This window comes from Oryctolagus cuniculus, chromosome 12, assembly GCF_964237555.1.
Source record: "Oryctolagus cuniculus chromosome 12, mOryCun1.1, whole genome shotgun sequence".
Lineage (NCBI taxonomy): Eukaryota > Metazoa > Chordata > Mammalia > Lagomorpha > Leporidae > Oryctolagus > Oryctolagus cuniculus.
Window position 1 is genome coordinate 72,082,008 of NC_091443.1, and position 23,416 is coordinate 72,105,423.

At 41.4% G+C, this 23,416-nt stretch overlaps 1 protein-coding gene across 8 annotated transcripts in view; it reads left to right on the top strand.

Moving 5' to 3' along the window:
* Positions 1-23,416, top strand: part of GALK2 (galactokinase 2) — a 157,500-nt gene that overhangs the window by 113,116 nt on the left and 20,968 nt on the right. The window lies entirely within an intron of this gene.

A 23,416-nucleotide genomic window follows, 5' to 3' on the forward strand; every position in this document is an offset into this window, starting at 1 on the left:
GGTACTTTACAGTATACATCCAGTCAGTTTTTTTAAAAGTTTAAGTTTCTAGCTAATTGTTCTCAGATATCAGAGAAACTAATTTAAAAATCAGACATCAAGTTCTAAACTCCGTGATGTTGGGGTGGGTGACCTACTCCTTAAGGCACTCGTGTCCCACTACAGAGTGCCTGGGTTTGATTCCCAGTTCTGACTCCTGACTCCTCCTTCCTACCCTTGCAGAGCCTAGGAGGAAGAAGTGTTGGCGCAAGTAGTTGGGTCCCCACCCCCTACATGGGAGATCTGAATTGATCCTGGTTCCCAGCTTTCTTCTGGCTCAGCCACAGTCACTGGGGGCATTTTGGGGGTAAACCAGTGGATGGGAGCTTTCTCTATATCTCTATTAAAAAAATGGAAACAAAGCCTTCTATTGTTTCAAGAGAGTGAATTGTTCGTGTATAAATTTTTGAAAAATTTCTCATTAAAAGAAATCCAAAGGAGTTTACAGATGTTGGTTGAGCAGAAATCCTTAAAATCTGCATGAAAGACTTCTAATAATAAGGCCAAATGAAATGTGTGCTTTGGTTTTATCTGTTGTTTTCATTTTTGCAAGATGAAATAAACTAATAGATTATTAATGAAACAAAGTAAAATCAAATAATAACTATTTGTGTTATACACAAAAGATATTATGCTTTAAATTGTTTTGGAAATCAAGTCTGGAGAAAATTGTCTTTCATTTAGTCCTTTTCCTTTGCCTGTTCTGCCTGGTTTTTCTTTTTCTTTTTTTTTTGTTCTTCAGTATCTATTGATCTCTCAGCTGCCTGGCCATCGAGGGCAGGTTCATATCAGGAGTAAAAGTTCCTACTTTATTTTCTAGGAAAAAATGGACTGCACTGGTATGTGAGAATGGGCCTTCCTGCCCGTGCTTCTGCTTCCGTTTTCAGATGTGTGCATGGCTCTCCTTTTCTGGAGCTCACATTCTCTCTTCAAATATTTAAGGAATTAAGATGAATGTGAGCGTATGTTATTAGGTATGATTTCAAAGACATAGCATCTTAACATTCTAAACCACTCTAGGGACAGCCCAAGACTGGGAGGGGGGGATTCACACCAGCTGTGTGTGTTCTATGTTGGTCACAAGGGAAGCTGCTGGTGGGTAGGCTAGCACTCAGAGGCTGCCTCCTACCCAACAAGGCTGATGGTAGCAGTGGCTCTGGCTGCTGAGATCAGCAGATAGGTAACCATGTGCATGAGCTACAATGGAATCAGCTTCCCCTAAGTAGACCCATGAAGTAGAAAAAATATGTTTCATCATTCTTAGCTTATTTATTTTCCTATCCCCCTGTATGTCTTGGTTTCCTGACCCTGTGAGCTTTCTTTACCCCAGGTGCCTCCTTGACCTTGGCATCGCTGATGCCACTGGGCTCCTGAGTTCTGACCTCCCTCCTTGTCTGGCCCTGTTAGCCTCCATGGCTCTGACCCCGCTGTTCCTGGATGCCTTAGCACCAGAAGCCTCTTTGGTCCTAGGCTTGCTGGCTCTGCCATTCATGGCTGCCTCAAGGGAAGGGAAGAAACAGAAAGGGACATTTGTAATATCTAAACTTCTAAATGTATGTTTTTTAAGTCTGAGGATTTGTTCCATGGTATTCCTTTGCTTGAATTCATCATAGATGTGTCTCTGTCTTCTGAGAGGTAAAAAATTATCACAGGATCAGCTGTGAAGTGATTGGACACTCTGCTTTGAGCAGAATGGGGCTCGTGCAGATATGAGGTCAGCTGATGTCTCATCATCTGCTCAGTCGCTTCTCTGCTGCTTTGGAAACATCTTCTACAGGAAGACATCATCTATAGTCACCATCTAACTAAGAGGACAACATCTTGCCATCCTATTTTCCTTTTGTGCTACTTTTGATTTTTTTTCATATTTTCAGGTTTCTGTATAAGAAAATGTTTTTTTTTTCATTTTTTTCTGAATAAAGAAATACTTTACACTTTTTTTTTCTTATACTTCTTTTGGTCTGTCCAGTATTAGTGGATTAAAACTGATTATGCTTCAGTCACAAACAGTTCCAAAGTCTCAGTGGCCTAACCCAACAAAACACAAGTGTTTTTGCTCTGCATCTCTAATACAAGTCAACAAAGGGGTCCGCTCATCTGAGGCACTCTGGGACCTGAGCGTGGGTCAGGGAGTTCCACCTAAATGCCTTTGTCCATAGTCACTGTGGCAGGAGGAAGCGAGTGTTGCTAATTGCTCACTGGCTCTTACTATCTGCCAGACTGACCCCCATTACTCCATTTCTCATTTGATTGGCCAAAGCAAGTAACATGAATGTGATGAACTTCAAAGGGGATGGGAAAGTGCAGTATGAACTTGTATGAGGAGAACTGGAATATTTAGAAACAGCTCTAATGATAACCACATTTCTCCATGCTGTGTAGCTATGATTCTCATTTTGTCAATTTTTGGTGATATCATTGAGAACCAATTTACTTGCTCATATAAGCATATGAAGTTGACATTTCTTTTCAGACATCTGGCACAATGACTATTGTTTTTAAACAAATTCCGTGATATTTTCACTTAAGAATTAGACAGACATGCTTTTTTGTTGTTGCACATTTCTTTCACACTAGCATTTCTGTGCACTTGGTCTGATGGAAGCTTCCTTTGTCCTGATGGCTTGTCACTTTCTTCTCTGTTTTGTAGAGTTCACACAGTCTCTTTTCCAGAGCCTCCCATTATAATATCCTAGGGCTTGGTCTGGGAACACATCTTTCCTTTGAAGGTTATTCATTTCCTATAGCTGTCTTTCTTCTTCAAAGTACAGTTTGAGTACCTCTTCCTTGAAATGCTTGGGACCAGAAATGTTTTGGATTTCATATTCCCTTTTTTTTTTTTTTGGTTGCTTTTGTTTCTTGCATGTTTTCCACTATGCCACAGTGCCAGCCTTGCATTTTGGAAATTTGGGTTTTTTTTTTTTTAAGATTTGTTTATTTATTTGAAAGTTACACAGAGAGAGGAGAGGCAGAGAGAGAGAGGTCTTCCATTTGCTAGTTCACTCCCCAGATGGCCGCAATGGCCAGAGCTGCTCTGATCTGAAGCCAGGAGTCAGGAGCTTCTTCTGGGTCTCCCACAAAGGTGCAGAGGCCCAAGGACTTGGGCCATCTTCTACTGCTTTCCCAGGCCATAGCAGAGAGCTGGATTGGAAGTGGAATAGCCGGGTCTTCAACCGGTGCCCATATGGGATGCCAGCAGGCAATGGCTTTACCCACTATGCCACAGCGCTGGCCCCACATTTTGGAAATTTGGATGTACATAATGAGATACTTTGGGGATGGTACTAAAGTCTACACTTGAAATTCATTTATGTTTCATATATACCTTATACAGATACCCTGAAGGTAGTTTTTTAAAAATAATTTTAAAATATTATTTAGAAATAATTTTGTGCATGTATCAAAGTTTGTGTACACTGAACCATTAAAAAGCAAACGTGTCACCATCTCAGCCACCCATGTGGACATTTGTGGGTATTTGGTATCAGCATCATCCCTGACTCTCAATTAATATGCTACTAATAAGTAATCATTTTCTTATCCCTATTCTTACATAAGTGTTAAACAGTAAAGAATATGATACAACATTAAGACTGTGTAAAGTCCACATGTTCAGGGTGAGCAAGTAGCGTGGTAGCATCACCAGAACCCTTGTGTCAGCTGTTGAATAGCAGTACCAATAAACAAATGGTAGGCTCTTAGTCACTACGATGCTGTGTTTTGATTAAAAGATTACCATATACTGTATTTTGTTTTACTTTTGGTGAGAAAAAACATCACATAGTTAAGAGACCAGGAAGTGTATCCCTTGGGGAGGCAGAGATGGTCTACTGGATGGATGACTTTCATTTATGTTTTCTCCAGTCAGCTCTGCCTCATTACCCATGGTTTTTGTCTTAGAAGGCTCTCTTTGATTTTATAAACTGATATGATTTCTTTTTCCATTATGAATACACCCTGCCTTAGTCCTTCAGTAAGTCTATCACATGTTTTCATCATCTCATCTGTAGATACCATTCCTGTAGTGTTAACAATGTCATGTTCATCATTACTATTATCACATTATCTTGATTCAGAACTACTTGTCCGCTTCATCCTTGGCCAGTGAATTAACAATTGGAGCCTAATTATCTATGTTAAAAACTTTGCTACTCAGTTCTTTTGCTTATGAATGGACTCTCAAGGTATATAAATCTTTGTGTATGTAAGGGAGTCAGACATCCAGATTTTCTTCACTTGATGTGAGGAACACTTCCAAGACACCATCATTAGTCACTGAATGTAGATGCAGGCTGGAGGCTGTGCCAGGCAAGCATGTCTTTAGTCACTGGGTCCTAAGCATTGGGAGCAGCATATATGGCTTTCTTTATGCCAAACTTCTTTTGGAAACCTTCCCCACCCACACCTCTTTTCACTACTCTAGCATGCTGTTGAAGAAAGTGTTTTCTATTTATTATTCTTTGATTTAGGGAACCCTGGTCACATGGATGAATTTAGTGAAAAGTACATGGCAACTATATATATATATATATATATTTTTTTTTTTTTTGATGAGAATTTCAGCTGGAGGATGAGAACAGTCATCAGGGAGTAACAAAATCTTGCAGTCATTGTCCAGTCCAGCTTCTCTGAAGTGAGCATGAGACATTAGTACAAATGCTTGTGAAACCAACCAGAAGAGATATGCTAGTGATCCAATGGGTCTTTTTATTAGTGTTCTAATGAGCTTGTAAGAAATCCACTTCTTTAAAACAACAGGAACACAAGATCTTGCCTATTACAGCAAACTTACACTTAAGCCCGCCTGCTGCATTAGAACATCCCAGCAGTTATTCTGTCCGTGGGAGCTGTCTCATCAGCTGGGATCAGTGTCTTTCTGGGCAATAATGCCCAACAGTGATGCTTATCAGCAGCATTATACACTTGTCTTGGTGTTAGATTTGAATCAGTGATGATCTTGACAAACACGTTAATGCATTTCTCTACTGTTCTGTGATGAACAGATACTTTATCATCACAGATCTTTAGAAATTTAATGTTGTGTCTTTTCTTAAATTTCTACAACTAGCCTGTTGAGTGTTCATGGTTTCCCTCAATTTGCAATTGATCATAATAGAACTTTGCTTATTTCATGACCAGCATACCATTAAGTGGCAAATGTTCCCTGTGAGGCCGACAGATCCACTCTTCCAAAAGATGACTGAGATCTTCATTTTTAGCTTTATTTTTTGTTTGTTTGTTTTGTTAACTTCTGAAAGTAATCAGCACAGAACTTCAGTGTTTTATCTTTCTATTTCATCAGGTCATAAATGATAATCATTCTGATTCCATACTCATTCTAACACTGCTGTCTTAGTTTCTCCAACAGCGTGAGTTTTGTGAGAGCTTCCTTTTCTTATCACTGGTATGCACAGAGGTATCTTCAGTGCTTTCTGACATTTTGAACAGTATCTTTACAACTGCAGAGCAGAGACTAAGCAAAAACCACAAAGAGTAAAGCCCACAGGTCTTAGCCTCATATAGGGCATTATAGGGAATCTGCTGTTTGGGTGTCCACCCTACACATGTGCCATATGTTACCCTTTGTGAATGTGCTTGTGTGAGGAATTCAGGCATGCGTGGAAAAGATACAGCACAGCTAAAAGGGTCTGGAAGGGTCTTTCCTCTTTTACAGAAACTGAATAAACCATGTGGTCTGTGCCTACATTTGTACTGTGACTTGTCACATGACATCAGGTGTGCCATTTTCCACTTGTGACATCATGTCGGTGCTCAAGAAGTTTCAAATTTTGGAGCATTTCCAATTTCCAGTTTTTTTAAATGTATTTTTATTTTTTGACAGGCAGAGTGGACAGTGAGAGAGAGAGAGAGAGACAGAGAGAAAGGTCTTCCTTTTTCCGTTGGTTCACCACCCAATGGCACCGCGCTGATCTGAAGCCAGGAGCCAGGTGCTTCTCCTGGTCTCCCAAGCAGGTGCAGGGCCCAAAGACTTGGGCCATCCTCCACTGCACTCCTGGGCCACAGCAGAGAGCTGGACTGGAAGAGGAGCAACCGGGACAGAATCTGGCACCTGGACTGGGACTAGAACCCGGTGTGCTGGCGCCGCGGGCAGAGGATTAGCCTGTTGAGCTGCGGCGCCAGCCTCAGTTTTTGTTTTAGGGATGCTAAATATGTAATTAGCCTCAGGCAGAATAAAATTTCCTAATAAGGTCTTCTAAATTAGAAATTAGATACTCCTTTCTACCCATCATACTGCTTGTTTCCATGTTGGTCAGCAGAAGTAAGACTGGATCTAGTGATTTTTGGCATGTTGTTCCCAAATATCAAAAGCAATGTCAACAAAAATAATGATCCATCATATCTGCATAGATACAAACAGTTATAAACCTAAGGGACCTCGACTGATTGTCATTCATATTGCAAGTATCACATGAAAACATGCCAGGCCACCACACCACATTCAGGTCAGAGGTAATGCATAGTTATTTAAGAAAAAGTTTGAGGGATATAGTTTCTGCATTGTCTTTAGAAAAGATTGGAATGGGAGAGACCACCAAGATTCATTCCCTCAGTTATTAGAACCTCTTCAATACTAGGAAAACTTTATCCATCAGGAACAGTAAAAAAGCCAGAGACTGTCTACCTAGGAAAACAATATGATTTTGGTTTTTGATGGGAAATTAAAAAATGTTCCAGGAATTATAAAATGTATAAAATTATAAAATATTCCAGGAAGAAGGAATATTAAATTCTACTTAACTGGGGTGGCTGTTGTGGCTCAGTGGTTTAAGTTGCTGGCTGGTATGCCCACATCCAGTACTGGGTTTGGAGGTCTGGGTTTGAGTTCCACATCTGCTTTCCATCCACTTTCCTGCTAATGTGCTCTCTGAGAGGTAGCTGCTGATGGCCTGATTAGTTGAGCCCCTGACACTTGTATGGAAAACCTGGATGTATTTCCTGAATTCAGGTTTTGGCCTGACCCTGCCTGGCTTTTATGGACATTTGGAGAGTGAACCAGCAGAAGGAAAAATCTCTTACTATCTGTCTCTGTCCTTCTGTCTTTTAAACAAATAAACAACAAAAAAATTTTCCTGTAATTAACACAAGAAATAGAAAGATAAGTGTAGATTAGCCTCATAAAGGAAAGAGGACAGAGAGGAAGAAAATCAAAAGGGAAGGAGTCACATGGACAATGAGAAGAGGAAAATGGATCTGATAAAGAGGGAGAGACTGAATTGTGAGGTGTAGAAAAGCCCAGAAGGCTCAATACAGAAAAGACACAAACAAACTTGTGCTGGTGTGCATTCGCATCCCACCCTAGCCCCCAGAGAGCTACATAAACACATTTATAACCATGGAAGACTATGAAATAGCATCCTCATTTATCTTTTCAGGATTTTGCTAGTTAGACTGTAAATACCTTGAAAATAGGGACGTCTCAATAGATGTCTGTGAAAATTAAACCTTTTTATCTTTCCCAGTTATAGATTGCATTTTGGAAAGTCTGGGTATCTTATAAGTATATTGTCCTTTTTTCAAAAGAGGAAATCCAAATGGCCAACAGGCACATGAAAAGATGTTCAGGATCACTAGCAATCAGGAAATGCAAATCAAAACCACAGTGAATTGATAATTTCTTTTTTTTTTTTTTTACAGAAGATCAGTTTAGTGTACATTAAGTAAAGATTTCAATTGTTTGCACCCCCATAGAAACACAAAGTGAAATATACTGTTTGAGTACTCGTTATAGCATTAAGCCTCAGTGTACAGCACATTAAGGACAGAGATCCTACATGAGGAGTAAGTGCACAGTGACTCCTGTTGTTGACTTTACAAATTGACACTCCTGTTTATGGCATCAGTAATCTCCCTATGCACCAGTCATGAGTTTCCAAGGCTATGGAAGCCCCTTGAGTTCTCCAACTCTTATCTTGTTTAGACACGGTCATAGTCAAAGTGGAGGTTCTCTCCTCCCTTCAGAGAAAGGCACCTCCCTCTTTGAAGACCTGTTCTTTCCACTGGGATCTCACTCACAGAGATCTTTTTGCCAGAGTGTCTTGGCTTTCCATGCCTGAAATACTCTCATGGGCTTTTCAGCCAGATCCGAGTGCCTTTAGGGCTGATTCTGAGGCCAGAGTGCTATTTAGGACATCCGCCATTCTATGCGTCTGCTGAGTATCTCACTTCCCATGTTGGATCACTCTCCCCTTTATTTATTCTATCGGTTAGTGTTAGCAGATACTAGACTTGTTTATGTGCTCCCTTTGACTCTTAGTCCTTTCATTATGATCAATTGTGAACTGAAATTGATCACTTGGAATAGTGAGATGGCATTGGCACATGCCACCTTGATGGGATTGAATTGGAATCCCCTGGTATGTTTCTAACTCTACCAATTGGGGCAAGTCAGCCCGAGCATGCCCCAAATTATACATCTCTTCCCTCTCTTATTCCCACTCTTATGTTTAACAGGGATCACATTTCAGTTAATTTTCAACACTTAAGAATAACTGTGTGATAATTACAGAATTAAACCAGTCATATTAAGTAGAACAGACAAAAAAAAATACTATGAGGGATAATGTATTAAGTTGTCCATTAGCAGTCAGGGCTATGCTGATCAAGTCACCATTTCTCATAGTGTCCATTTCACTTCAGGAGGTTTCCTTTTTGGTGTTCAGTCAGTTGTCACCGATCAGGGAGAACATATGGTATTTGTCCCTTTGGGACTGGCTTATTTCACTCAGCATGATGTGTTCCAGATTCCTCCATTTTGTTGCAAATGACTGGATTTCGTTGTTTCTTACTGCGGTATAGTATTCTAAAGAATACATATCCCATAATTTCTTTATCCAGTCTACCATTGATGGGCATTTAGGTTGGTTCCAGGTCTTGGCTATTGTGAATTGTGCTGCAATAAACATTAGGGTGCAGACCGCTTTTTTGTTTATCAATTTAAACTCCTTTGGGTAAATTCCAAGGAGTGGGATGGCTGGGTCGAACGGTAGGGTTATATTCAGGTTTCTGAGGAATCTCCAGACTGATTTCCATAGTGGCTTGACCAGAAGAAATTATCAATTCCCAACTTGACTCTCACTGGGATTAAACATGACAATAGGTCTGATCTGATTTCATCATCATTTAAAAAAAATCATCTATTATTTTTCACTTTATGTTTCTGTGTGGGAGCAAACTGTTGAAATCCTTACTTAAGGTATACTAAGCTGATCTTCTGTATATTAAGATAATCGAAAATGAATCTTGATGTGAATGGAAGGGGAGAGGGAGTGGGAAAGGGGAGGGTTGTGGGTGGGAGGGACGGTATGGGGGGGGAAGCCATTGTAACCCATGAGTCGTACTTTGGAAATTTATATTCATTAAATAAAAGATAAAAAAAAAAAAAACAACCACCGTGAAGTTTCACCTCACCCCAGTTAGAATGGCTTTCATATAGAAATCAATAAACAACAAATATTGGCAAGGAGGTGGGGAAAAAGATACTTTAGGGGCTGGCACCGTGGCTCACTTGGTTAATCCTCCGCCTGCGGCACCAGCATCCCATATGGGCACCGGGTTCTAGTCCCGGTTGCTCCTCTTCCAGTCTAGCTCTCTGCTGTGGCCTGGGAGGGCAGTGGAGGATGGCCCAAGTGCTTGGGCACCTGCACCCACGTGGGAGACCAAGAAGAAGTACCTGGCTCCTGGCTTTGGATCGGCATAGCTCCGGCCATGGCAGCCATTTGGGGGGGTGAACCAATGAAAGGAAGAGCTTTCTCTCTGTCTCTTTCCTCACTGTCTAACTCTATCTGTCAAATAAATAAATAAAAAAAAAAGAAAAGAAAAAGGTACCCTAACACACTGTTGGTGAGAATGTAAACTGGTAAAGCCACTATGGAAGACAGTTTGGAGATACCTCAGAAATCTGAATATAGACATACCATATGACCTAGCCATCCTATACCTGGGAATTTACCCAAGGGAAATGAAATCAATAAATAAAAGTTATTTGCACTCCCATTTTATTGCAGCTCAATTTAAAATAGTTGAGGCATGGAATGAACCCAAATGCCTGTCAACCAAAGACTGGATAAAGAAATTATGGGATATGTACATTATGAAATACTATACAGAGGTTAAAAAAATGAAATCTGGTCACTTGCAACAAAATGGATGAATCTGGAAGACACCATACTTAGTGAAATAAACCAGTCCCAAAAGACAAATACCATATGTTCTCCCTGATCTGTGATAACTAATAGGGGACCTAAAAGGAAATATGTAGAAGTGAAATTGACATTTTGATAAGCAATGACTTGAACAGCCCTTGTCCTGACTGTCGAGGAACAGTTTGTTTTTCTCTATGATATTTGTTGAACTCTTAACATAGAGTTAACCATATGTGTATAAAGCCAATTGAAAATAGATCTCAGTAAGAAATAAGAGTGGGAATAAGAGAAGGAGTAGGAAGTTTGTAACTATAAAGCTATATAGTTCTGCATACATTCCTGTGGACTTATTTCTAAGGGTACAGTTTAAAAACTTGCCTTGGGACCCCAAATCCCATTAAACTGGGTGATAAAAATGCCATATTAAGTGTTAAAGTGATCATATAAGTAGGATCAAGTGTGTGGTAATAATAGTAGATAGAATTGAAAAGGAGAGAATGTTCTAACATGGGAAACAGTCCACACTTCAGACTCATAGAATGACAATCACTTTAAATGTCACTCTGACCTCAGAATCAGCCCTTAAGGCATTCTGGTCTGGCTGAAAAGCCCATGAGAACATCAGGCATAAAAAGCCAAGATGCTGTGGCAAAAAATGTTCTACATGAAGGATCTCTGTGAGTGAGACCCCAACGGAAAAAAGTGGCCATCAAAGAAGGATGTACTTTTCTTTGAAGGGAGACGAGAACTTCCACTTTGCTTATGGCCTTGTCTAAATACTGATGAAGTTTGTGGATTCAAAAGTCTTCCATTGGGGCTGGCGCCGTGGCACACTAGATTAATCCTCCACCTGCAGCTCCGGGATCCCATATGGGCACTGGGTTCTAGTCCCAGCTGCTCCTCTTCTAGTCCAGCTCCCTGCCATGGCCCGGGAAGGCAGGGGAGGATGGCCCAAGTGCTTGGGCCCCTGCATGGGAGACCAGGAAGAGGCACCTGGCTCCTGGCTTTGGATCGGCATAGCTCCGGCTGTGTGGCCATTTGGGGGGTGAACCAATGAAAGGAAGACCTTTCTCTCTGTCTCTATCTCTCTGACTGTAACTCTACCTGTCAAATAAATAAATAAATAATCTTTTTTAAAAAAGGCTTCCATAGCCTAGGCAGCTCATGTCAAGAGCCTCATGTGGTCACTGACATCATATATAAAAGTGTTAATTGTTAAATTAAAATTAACAACAGGATTCACTGCATACTAACTTCCCATTCAGGACCTTTGTCTTCAATGAGTTGTATTATGAGAGTCAACCTCAAACAGGTATTTTTGTGTGTGTGTGTGTATGCAAATTGTTGAAATCTTTACTTAGTGTAGAGTTGGTATTCTGTGTATAACGTTAATTAAAAATGAACCTTTATCAAGAATGGAACTGGGAATGGGAGAGGGAGGAGAAGGAGGGATGGGAGTGTGGGTGAGAGGGCAGGTATGGTGGGAAGAGTCACTATATTCCTAAAGTTGTTCTTATGAAATTTGTATTCCTTAAATTAAAGGTTTCTTTGGGAAAAAATAAGTACATTGTCCTTTGATAGTTGCTATGAGAATTTTCAGAGGAGGGCCACATTTAGCACACAAGTCCTAGCTCCCTTACTCTCAGTCACCTTGCACCCAGTGCCTAGGTCACTCTGGTCTGCTTCAGCGAATTAATTTCTTCCCCTTCCTTCCTTCCTCCCTTCCTCCCTTCCTTTCTTCCTTTCTTCCCTCCTTCCTTCCTTCCTTTCTTTACGATTTATTTATTTATTTGAAAGGCAGAGTTACGGAGAGAGAGAGAGATGTCTTATATCTGCTGGTTCACTCCCCAGATGACTGTAATATCTGGAGCTGTGCTGATCTGAAGCCAGGAGCCAGGAGCTTCTTCTGGGTTTCCAGTGTGGGTGTAGGATCCCAAGGACTTGGGCCATCTTCCTCTGCTTTCCCAGGCCATAGCAGAGAGAGGGATTGGAAGAGGAGCAACCGGGACTCAAATCAGTGCCCATATGGGATGCCAGCACTGCAGGTGGTGGCTTTATCTGCTATGCCAGAGCACTGGCCCCATGTGAATGCTTTTCAAAAGCAAACCTGGGGCAACAGCCTGTGTAATCCACATGAGTCTTTAGCTGCCTGGTATATAACCTATCTTCACATTTGCTTCAACTATCAATTTTTGATTCCTTTACTCAACAAATATTCAACTCAGGCCCCATAATTCAAGCACTGTGATAGACAGTGTTGGCAATTAGCAAGGACAGAAAAATCCTTTTCCTCATTTGGTTTAGCGTTTTGTGGGACGAGAACAACAAAATAATTACAAAGGTGTTCTGGTAGAAATATTTTCTCAGATTTTTCTCAGATAAGCACCAAGTTTTCCTTTGCCTTTCTTTCATTCCCCCCCCCTTTTTTTAAGTTTTATTTGTTTGAAATGCAGAGATACACAGAGAGGAAGAGACAGAGAGACAGAGCTCTTCTATGTGCTGATTCATTCCCCAAATGGCCACAATGGCCAGAGCTGGGCCAGGCCAAAGCCGAGAGCCAGGAGCTTCTTCCAGGTCTCCCACATGGGTGCAAAGGCCCAAGCACTTGGGCTGTTCTCTGCTGCTGTCTCAGGTGCATTAGCAGGGAGCTGGATCTGAAGTGGATCTCACACCGGTGCCCATATGGGATGCTGGCTTCATAGGCGGCAGCTTTACCAGTTACACCACAATGCTGGCCCCCATTCTTTTTTCTTTTTTTTTTTAAGATTTATTTTATTGATTTGAAAGGCAGTGTTACAAGAGAGAGGGAAAGAGAGATCTTCTCTCTGCTGGTTCACTCTCCAAATGGCTGCAGTGGCTTGGGGCCACAATGGCTGAAGCCAGGAGCTTCATCCAGGTCTTTCATGTGGGTGCTGCTGGATCAGAAATGGAGCAGCTGGTACTCAAACTGGGGCACTTATGGGATGCTGGCATTGCAGGTGCTGGCTTAACTTGTTATGCCACAAAGATGGCCTTCTTTAATCCCTTTTTATTCTTTTACTTTTCTCCCTGTAATCCAATTAACAGATTAAAACTAAGACAGGAACTAATTTCCTTTTGTGTAAAAATCCCAGAACAGGCCTGACCGTTGTTCCCACAGGCTTCATTCAGCTCTGCATCGACAGAGATTCCTTTCCAACTCCCTGGCTCCTTTTCAAGGATTTGATACTATCTCCTCTTTTCACTTTCCCCATGAACAAAGCTTTAGGGAAGAGCTGGAAAGTCAGTGGGAAAGTTCTACCCCCAAGAAAGTAGAAAATAGAACAGTGTGGCTCATCAAGGGAACAGCTGCAGATTCTTCCTGCATTGATGGAATGGGGGCAAGGAAATGATATTGATTGGGAACCTGCTGTATTCCAGGAATTCTGCTGGGTTCTAAGGCAGCTATGAAGGTGAAGAGCAAGTGAAGGTTCCTTTCCTCCTAAAGCAGTGTATTACAAAAACAATTAGAAAGGAACACAGTAATTAACGAGGTGTGCAGTGGTGGAGGGTATGAATTCCTCTGAGTGTGCTATGGAAGAGGTGGCGTCTGGGTTAATACTGGAAGAGATGCGGGGAATGCAGTCAGTGTGGGTAGGATGCACATGCTAGGTCTTTTTTTTTATTAAAGTTTTTTTTTAAATGTATTTGGGGGCTGGCACTATGGCACAATGGGTTAACGCTTTGGCTTGAAGCGCCGGCATCCCTTATGGGTGCTGGTTCGAGTCCTGGCTTCTCCTCTTCTGATCCAGCTCTCTGCTATGGCCTGGGATAGCAGTGGAAGATGGCCCAAGTCCTTGGGCCCCTGCACCCGTGTGGGAGACCCGGAAGAAACTCCTGACTCCTGGCTTCGGATTGGCGCAGCTCCCATCGTTTCATCCATCTAGGGAGTTTACCAGCAGATGGAAGACCTCTCTCCCTCTCTCTTTCTCTCTTTCTGCCTCTCCTCTCTCTGTGTAACTCTGACTTTCAAATAAATAAAAATCTTAAATGTATTTGATAGAGAGAGAGAGTGAGAGAGAGAGAAAGGGAGAGAATATTCCATCCTCTGGTTCACTCTGCAGATGGCAGCCAACAATGCTGGTCCAGGCCAAAGCCAGAAGCCTGGAACTGCATCTGGGTCTTCTACTTAGGCACAGGGGCCCAAGCTCTTGAGGCATCTGCTGCTTTTCTGGGCATATACGCGTGGAGCCAGATCAGAAGGTGAGACACTGGGACTTGAACTGCTCATATGGGATGCTGGAGTTGCAGGTGGCAGTTTCACCCACTGCATCACGACAGACCCCTGGGGCAGCTGTGTCCAGGTTGAGAGGTAAAAGGGAGATCAGTTAGAAGGTAGTGCAGTGGTTCAGACTTGCGTGCTAAGACTGTGAACCTGGAGGGTAGATGATAGCATGAAAAACAAGGGAGCAATAGGCTCCTTCCTGTTGTGTGAGTGATCCTGGGGTTATTTGCAGTTTAGTGTATTGCCAGAGTGTTAAATACAGGTGAATGTAACTAGAGCAAAAGTTTCAAGATCAGAGGAGTAAAATTTACTGTGAAACAGATGGTGCCGGTTCTTGCTACTCTGGTAATCTGAGAAAGGGAAGTTATAAACATGCGGGGTGCTGTTAGTCTTCATGTACAAAATGGCATTATGCTGTGGATTTTCAAATATTTACAAATGTTTTTGGAATGTAGTTTTCCAGGGATTAATGTGGTCTGTGTTGAAAGTGCATATATATTTTTTTCATCAGTGGTTTTGCTTTTAAAAGCAGGTAGTTAAAGATTTTTCCCCCTTTAAATGTAAAATGCTAATTGAATTTAAGCTTTGTAGCATGGGAATGGGGTACTAATGTGGCTGAAAACAGCAGTTTATTTTTTGTGGGTTTGACCATTTCAGAAACTTCACATTTATGAAAAATATTACTACTAGGAAAATAAATTTGCAACCACAGTCCAACATCAATGAGGATTGTATAGTGTTTTTCCATTATGCTGCTTAAATACTCCAAAGAGGCTCTGCCTCAGAGCAGGGACTTATAACTGTGCTGCATAGAAAACAGCGAGCTCCAGAGTAGGTTCTGAAGTGGTTTTCCCCATCTACCTCCGATTGCTGTTCTTGGAACCGACGCTTGGGTTAGCCCAGTGGATTTTTCTTCTTTGCAAAGAAATTGGCCAGTAGCATGTAGCAGCGTGCTTGTGCAGAAACTGCTAAGGCCATAATTGCTCTTAGCCCCTACCCAAACAATGGGAAAGTATTTTGGGATGTGAGATTCTCAGAAAGATAAATTATGCAGTTATATGATAAATATTTCTATTTCTTCGAGACCAGCATATTTATTCATTTTGATTTGATTATCTAGAGATGAAGTCTTCATGAAGCCACGTCTGATTCCCAAAACACTTAGCACTTTTTAGCTTCGTTCTGGAAAACCAGTGCTCTGCCCTCTTGTGTGTTCATAAACCCTCATGTGGGTTAGTGATGGGAGGCTATGTGGAGAGTGAGAGGGACCGTAGTCCAGCTCTCCCTTGAGCTCACGAGATGAATTCCGCTCTCTTGTGAATCTGTAAGTAGGTCCTGGAAGGTACCCTTCAGGAAGGGCCAGCACAGACTAAAGTAGATTCAGAGGAGGAAGCATTGGTAACTCACTTATTAAGCCTCCTTTCTCGGCTTCTCTCCTTTCTTATCTCAGTTTTCTTACATCTTCACCTCATCTGCAACCTGCTTTCAGGTTAATTTAGATTAGGATGCCTTGGTATCTCCATTGTAGCTGTGAGGGGTTGCCTTAGCATCTGTTCTTGTTTAATGCTCTCTAGTAGAGTGTTACTTCTTGTAAGTAAGGAACACTTATTTATCATGGTTCCCTCAGTTTCAACACAGACTACCAATGTGTAAAAGACTTAGAACAGGGGTTGGCACTGTGGTGCAGTAGGCTAAGCCTCCACCTGCAATGTCGGCATCCCATATGGGTGGCTGTTCATGTCCCAGCTGCTCCTCTTCTGATCCAGCCCCCTGCTAATGGCCTAGGAAAGCAGCGGAAGATGGCCCAAGTGTGTGGGACCCACACCTGTGTGGGAGACCGGGAAGAAGCTGGCTTCAGATCATCCCAGTTCCGGTTGTTGTGGCCATTTGCAGTATGAACCAGTGGATGGAAGATCTTTCTCTCTGTGTCTTCCTCCCTCTGCCTGTAATTCTACCTCTCAAATAAATAAATAAATCTGTTTTTTTTTTTTTAAAGACATAGGACATGAGAGCTATCTTCAGATACCTTGTGTTTATGTAAATTTGGGTAACAGAACCACAACCAAATAGCAGAAGTTACAGCAAGAGAGACTATTTCAATGCAGAGCTGTCAATACATATAAGTGGAAAGTGCATTTGCTAGTAACAGTAGGAGTGACTCATTATGGCAAGATGACTCCCTAGGGAAGAGTTTTACCCACTCTTCTCTCTCTGCTGAGAATTCCCATCATATAGAGTTTTGTGGAACAAGGGCCACAGCAGATACCCATGGTGACCAGGCAGGCGTATACACTAGTTGGGCAGGCTGAATGTCAGACAGTTGGTGATGGTAGAACTGTGAGAACTAAAGTGTGTGTGTCCTGTCCCAAGGGGGTAGCTGCTCCTCAGCTCCTGTCAACTGTTGCTCTGTGGCAGCTAGAACTTTCAGTTTTTTCAAGAAAAAGCAGAAATCTACACTCATATATAATTTCCCAATTTAAAGATATCTTGTCAGTGAAGAGGGCACCACTGTCACTGGCTATGGCCCATAGGTTGTTAGTGCACAATGTTTGTGGAGCAGGGGATGTGGAAGCATCAGATGAGAGGATGGCTGCCTGGAGAGGCTGCCCATGTTCTGGTCAGCTTGCTCTCTCCAGCCTGCCTGTTCCCGTCCACAGCCATTTGACCATCTGTCTTCATAGCAGGGGAGCTTAAGGCTCAGGCCTTTCTCCCATGACACCTCCTACTGCCGCACCCCGAACATTAAACTTTGTCTTCATGCACCTTTAGCATCTCCATCTCTCAGGTATCTGCTGCAGTTGGTCACTGTCCAGTGGTCTGTTCGTGTGTCTTACCTGTTTAACTGAGTTACAAGTTTCTTAAAGCAGGGGCTTCTACTTCATGTGTCTTCCATCTCATTTGGAGCATGGTATGGGGCACATAGCAAGTACTCAGTAAGAACTATTGGTTGAATGTTGCTACATGGCCATCTGACTCAGGGCTTTTGGCATTACTTTTAGTAGAAGATGAGGTAATGAAGAGGAAGTCCTCAGCTCTTCATGCAGAATTTAAAATTATACCAGTGGATCTCTTTTTAGAGATTGAATAGGCATATCCTTTATCTACTACTGAGCTGCTGTCTTCAGACCTATTAAAAAAATTGGAGAGAGAGAGAGAGACACCCATCCTCTGGTTTACTTCCCCAAATACCTTCAATGGCTTAGATGGGTCAAAGCTGGGAACTGGGAACTCAAATCCAGGTGTCCCATGAGAGTTATAGGGACCCAACTACTTGAGCCATCATTTGCTGTCCCCTGTATTCTGCATTAGCAGGAAGCTGGGATTGGGCATCAGAGACTGGACATGAACCAAGGCACTTGGATATTGCCTAATGGGTGGCTTAACTGCTAGGCAAAATACCTACCCCCTCAGAGTTTTTGTTAGCAAAATAGTGCCCGGTGTGTTTCATCTGTCAAAGAGTTTCCCACATCTTTTAACACCAAAAGTACAACAAAATAACCAATTACTTGTGTCCTGGTTTAGATTGTTTGATTAGAGATGGGTTCTTATGATGAACTCTGTAGCCATCCATCTTTTGAGCTAGATTAATAGGCACCTCTTTGTTATAAAGATTGCCTAAAAGAAAACAAAAGACTATTTAAACTGGTTATGATGATGATCTATTTTCTATTCCTTCACTTTTATTTGAAACACATTTTGTTTTAGAAATATCTTTTCTCCTATGTCTCTGAAGCAGAATATGTTATAAACAAATGCTTCTCAGTCATCTGTGATAATGGATATTACAGTCCACTTTGGGCATAGGAACCTACTAACTTTACTCTAGCAAACTTTTCCCAATTTTTTTGGTGAGAAGACTAGTAAGTGTGACTGCCAAAATAGCAGGTCTTCTATATATTCCCTATTGTGTTTGTCCCATAATTGTTTATCTAGTCTAGTTTTTTTTTTTTTTTAAGATTTTATTTATCCGAAAGATAGAGTTACAGGGAGAGAGAGACAGAGATACAGACAGACAGACAGACAGATACTCACTCTTCCATCCTCTGGTTCACTCCCCAAATGGCCACAATGGCTGTGGTTGGGCCACACCAAAACCAGTAGCCAGGAGCTTCTAGGTCTCCCACCATGGGTGCAGAGGCTCAAGCACTTGGGCCATCATCTGCTGCTTCCCCAGGCACATTAGCAGGGAGGTAGATCAGATGTGGAGCAGCCAGAACTCGTACTGGCCCCCATATGGGATACCAGCGCTGCAGGCACTGGCTTAACCCACTATGACACAATGCTGGCCCCTATTTAGCTTAGTTTCAGTACAGTTTTGTCACAAAGACCAGGAATGGAAGCACTCATTCTGCACACATTTATGGAGTCCCTACCATGTGCCAGATCACGTTAGCTGCTAGAAGATACAGTGGTGTTGAAATCAGGTACGGCCCTTGACCTGGAGCTGACTGTAGCTGTGGGAGAAAACCACAAGCCTGTGAACACACCAGAAACTATTATCTGGTCATAAATGTTGGGAGAGTAAAATAGGATGGAGAGAATATATGCTGTGTGGACTACTCTAGATAGGAATTTTTAGAGGGAAATTTTCCTTGCAACTATAACATTTGACACTTAAATACCAAAAAGGGGCCAGCCATGTGAAAATTATGAGTGAGAACATTTCAGAGCAACAAAACAGCTATTGTGCAAATGGGCCCAAGGCAGGAGCCCCTGGCAGATTCTGGAGGCAAAGTGTGAAGGCAGTGTGTCTGGGAAAGGGGTGGGCAGTGAGGGATGAAGTCAGAAGAAAAGGAAAAATCTGAGCTAGCAAACAGAGCTTATATAAAAATAGAAATTATTCAATAGCAAAATGAAATATTTATTCTGCAGTTTCAGTGTGTATTGCCACGAACTTTTAGGTTTCAGATTGGAGTCAATGTGTCATGGTTTCAGGATTAGATTCAATAATCCTTGAAGATTCATGCTAGAGAAAAACAATGTTCCAAAGTCCATGTGGCATATCTTGCTTTGAAGCCCTGGATTTCCCATGGATAGGTTAGGCCACTAGTGGTCTCGTAGGAAAACAGCATCTAGCATTATATTCTCAAATTGAATGTGCCTTGGAAGTAATCCTACATGTAGTGAACATAGTAAGAAACAGCTTCCTCCATCCTTTAATATAATAATTGCTCTCACGGATTGCAAGAGCTTATAGGCCGATGGAACATCTAATTATACAGTTAACTGGACAGGGAAAAAAACTGTTCCAAACAAAGTTTCAGATTTTCTTTTTTCTTTTTTTTTTTTTTTTTATCTGGAGCACAGAGACCTGATGAGTTGCCAGCACATAACGAGCCAGAACCCTGGATCCAGAGAGCATTTATGATATCCAGCCAGCACAAAACTGCTTTCTCTCCCAAAGGGTGGTCTCCAAATCTCTTGTAGCCTTTGGCAAAATCTTTGTATCACAATTGAAAACAGATGCCCTTTCTGCCCTCGCCTTGTTTTCGGAGTTACTACTGTTCAGAGGGTGTGAGCTATGGCAGTCTCAAATGCACCTTCAGTTTGCCCAGTGAGAGTCCTCGTTAGGCATTCCTCTTCAGGAGTCCTGATGTGAAATGCTTCCTCTACAAACAGAATAGACGCCAGAAAGTGCGAGGATCGAGAGGTTCTGGTAATATGCTTGACGCATTTAGAATGTTTCTTGTCACAAATCAAAGCACCAACCCTAAGGTTTAATAGGAAACATCTCTCTGGACAATTTATACTTGAGAACATTTAATCCTAAATAAATATGTAATCCTAAAGGAAAACCAAAGCATATTTCTCAGAGTATATTGAGTTTTATTGCAGGATATGGCACTGAAATGTACTTGGATATGATACTGAGAATCCAGAGTGCCAAAAATGATTATAAATTGTTGATTAAAATAAACCTATTAGATATAACAACTGAATATAATGTGTGGACCTTGGGTATAAACCAACTGAAATTTAAACTGGAGGACAACAGGGAAAATTTAGATATGGACTGGATATAAGATATTAATGGATCATTGGTGATTCTGTTAAGTGTGATAATTATATGGTGGTAATATAGGGAAAATATTTCTGTTTTATAGAGATGTATGCTGAAATATGTAAGTGGAGATATGTGTATCTATAATTTATTTAAAAATACTTCAGCAAGATATCAATCAAAGCACAAATGGGGAATATTAATAGTTGTTCATTATAGATGATGGGCTTATGGGGTTTATTATAGCATTTTCTCTACTTTCCCATATGTTTTAAATTTTTTGTTAAAAGAAACCTTTGCACATCAGAGCATACTAGCCTGACTTGTCAGCTAAATAGCACTGCTTTATTATCATAGTCGACGCCACTTTCGTGTACCTTTTGTGCTGCAGCCATAAATAGCAGTGGACTTGGAAATCAGGTGATTTTTAATCCTCTGTACTTTACAGGAAAAACAAAACAACTCTGCTTTCTCCTCCTCTTCTCCATGCTGGGAACTTTAAACTTCATATATGATTATGGGAGGTAAAGTAGTTCAAAAGTAAAACTGAAACATACGGGGTCATGGTATTTAAACTTTTGTTTCAACCTCAAATTTTTAAAAAAGAACAATCTTAAGCCACAGTTACCAAAGTCACTTTCTTTGCTTTCAAAATGCGAATCATACAACCTGCATTACAAGAACAGGTATGAAATGATTAGTGCTGTCTCAGGCATGTACATGGCCACCAGTTGCCCTTCTTTTCCCTTTCCCATTGAGAGATTTTGAGAAGTTGCTACATGCTCCTGTGTTGCTCCTTCAGACAGTGGGTTTTGAAGACGGTGTATTGCCAGTATGGGGTATTGGTAAGACATGTTTCCCCTTGGGATATTTTGACACTCAGACCCTAAAATGAATCACATTCCCATTTGAAGAGAACTAAATGATGGGAATAACAAATTCACATTACAGTGTGGGCTGATTCACATGACCTGGCTACCGATGGGACAAAACATGTTGTTGTACTTTTGTTCCCACCTACATTTCACTTGTAACTCCTGTCATTATTATTATTATTTGAATTTTAAATTCACATCTGTTGTTGGCAGTCTGTGAGTGTTGATCAAATGTAGGTCACAGGGAGGAGTGATCAAGAGGGGAATATAAATTCAGAGCTTGCTGCAAAATAGTCCAGGTGGAAAAGAGAATAAAATTGGAAATTTGGATAATGACAGAGGGAATAGGAGTGGGGGATGGCTGCAAGACACACTGGGAAAGAAGAACCAGTCACATGACTGAATACAAGTCCTCTGGTTAGTGCTGCATTTAAGCCTATAATTTATAGTGGACTGAAATTATTTTTGCACAAATTAAAAAAAAAGGAAGGAAGGAGAGGGACTGCGGGAGGGGAAAAAAGGAGGGAGGTAAGTATGGTTCTCTTCTTGGAATTGTACCTATGAAATACTTGAAATCTGTTCTCTTTATATTAATAAAAATTAAAAAAAGAACAATAGGAAAATTCACACAAATCTGCATCATTTCATGAAAATGGTTAACTGTAAGTTTAATATATCTCATATGACTCAATTGAGAACCTCTGAAAAAAATTTTAATTCTTCATTATTAATTTATGGGAAGTTTGGCCTCACAAATACCAAAAATAATGTCTTTGTCAGTTTGGGCTGCTCTAACAAAAATGACATAGACTTGGTGTCTTACACAACAGAAATTTATTTTCAAAGTGCTGGAGGCTTGGATGTCCCAGATCAAGGTCCTAGCAGATCTGGTGTCTGGGGAAGGTCCTCTTCCTGGTTTACAGATGGCTGTCTTCCCCTTGTGTCCTTCTATGGTGGACAAAGTGAGCTTTGGTCTCTTCTTTTCTTATAAGGACACCCAGTTCCTTCATGGGTCTGTACTTTTATGACCTCATTAAACCTAATTACCCCCACAGGCTCCGCCTCCTAATACCTCCCCTCTGGGGATTAGGATTTCCACACATGAAGTTTGAGGAGACAGAAACATGCAGTTTGTAACAAGTGACTATTCACTTCCTCTAACCCTGACCGCCTTTTCCTCTACTTCTGAGAGTTATGGGGGCAGTGCTGCACAGTGGAAACTACAAAGACAACATGAAACTTTAACAGGATTTATTGGCTCATAACTAGAAACGTGAAAGTACTTCTGAAAAAGTAGTCATAGTTCCTGGGAAAGCAACATGGAGGCAGATGCAGGAGACAGTCATGCAGAAAAGGCAGCCTTGAAGGATGCATGGTGTCCTGGATGTTCAAGTCTAGCTGGCTCTGCAAGAGGGAAGCCAGGAAATCAATCGTCTGACTTTACTGTCTCTCCTCCCGTTGTTTGCTGATCTTCTCCTCTGCTCTGCTCTAGACAGCAAAGGAACTCATTGAAGTAGTTTATATAGGTCAGCGTCTGGATGCACACAGCAGGGTAGAGAAGGGCAGAATGCAGAACCCGAATTGCAACCAGAAAGGTCATAGTCATAGTTAGCATCCTCTTTACAAAGGATAACAAAATGGGGGAAATGTTGAGGGATTATGCTCGGAGAAAGTTCTTCATAGAACTGTAAAATGTTGGAGTTGGAAGGACACTGGGAAGTCATTCTCAACTTCATTTTAGACACAAGGAAATGCTCTGTAGAGATAGCAACGTGTGTGATAGCTAGTTGTCACAGAGTTGATAAGAAATGACAGGTCTTTTGGGTCTTAGCCCTGGCTTTTTCCACCAGGCCAGGTAAATCCCATACATTTTTCCCCACAGCTTTCCCAGACCTACCACACCTACCAGCTCAGTCACTGTTCAGCTTGGCTGACAACGGTGAGGATGTCAGATGTTATTCAAGGGAATGTGTAAGCAGAAAAGACACAACTATTGCTTAGGACAAATTTCTGTAACTGAAAATACAATTGTGTAGCACAGTCTTTGTGAATAATATGGAAAGTGCAGAAAGGTGTGATAAAGACCAAGAAATCA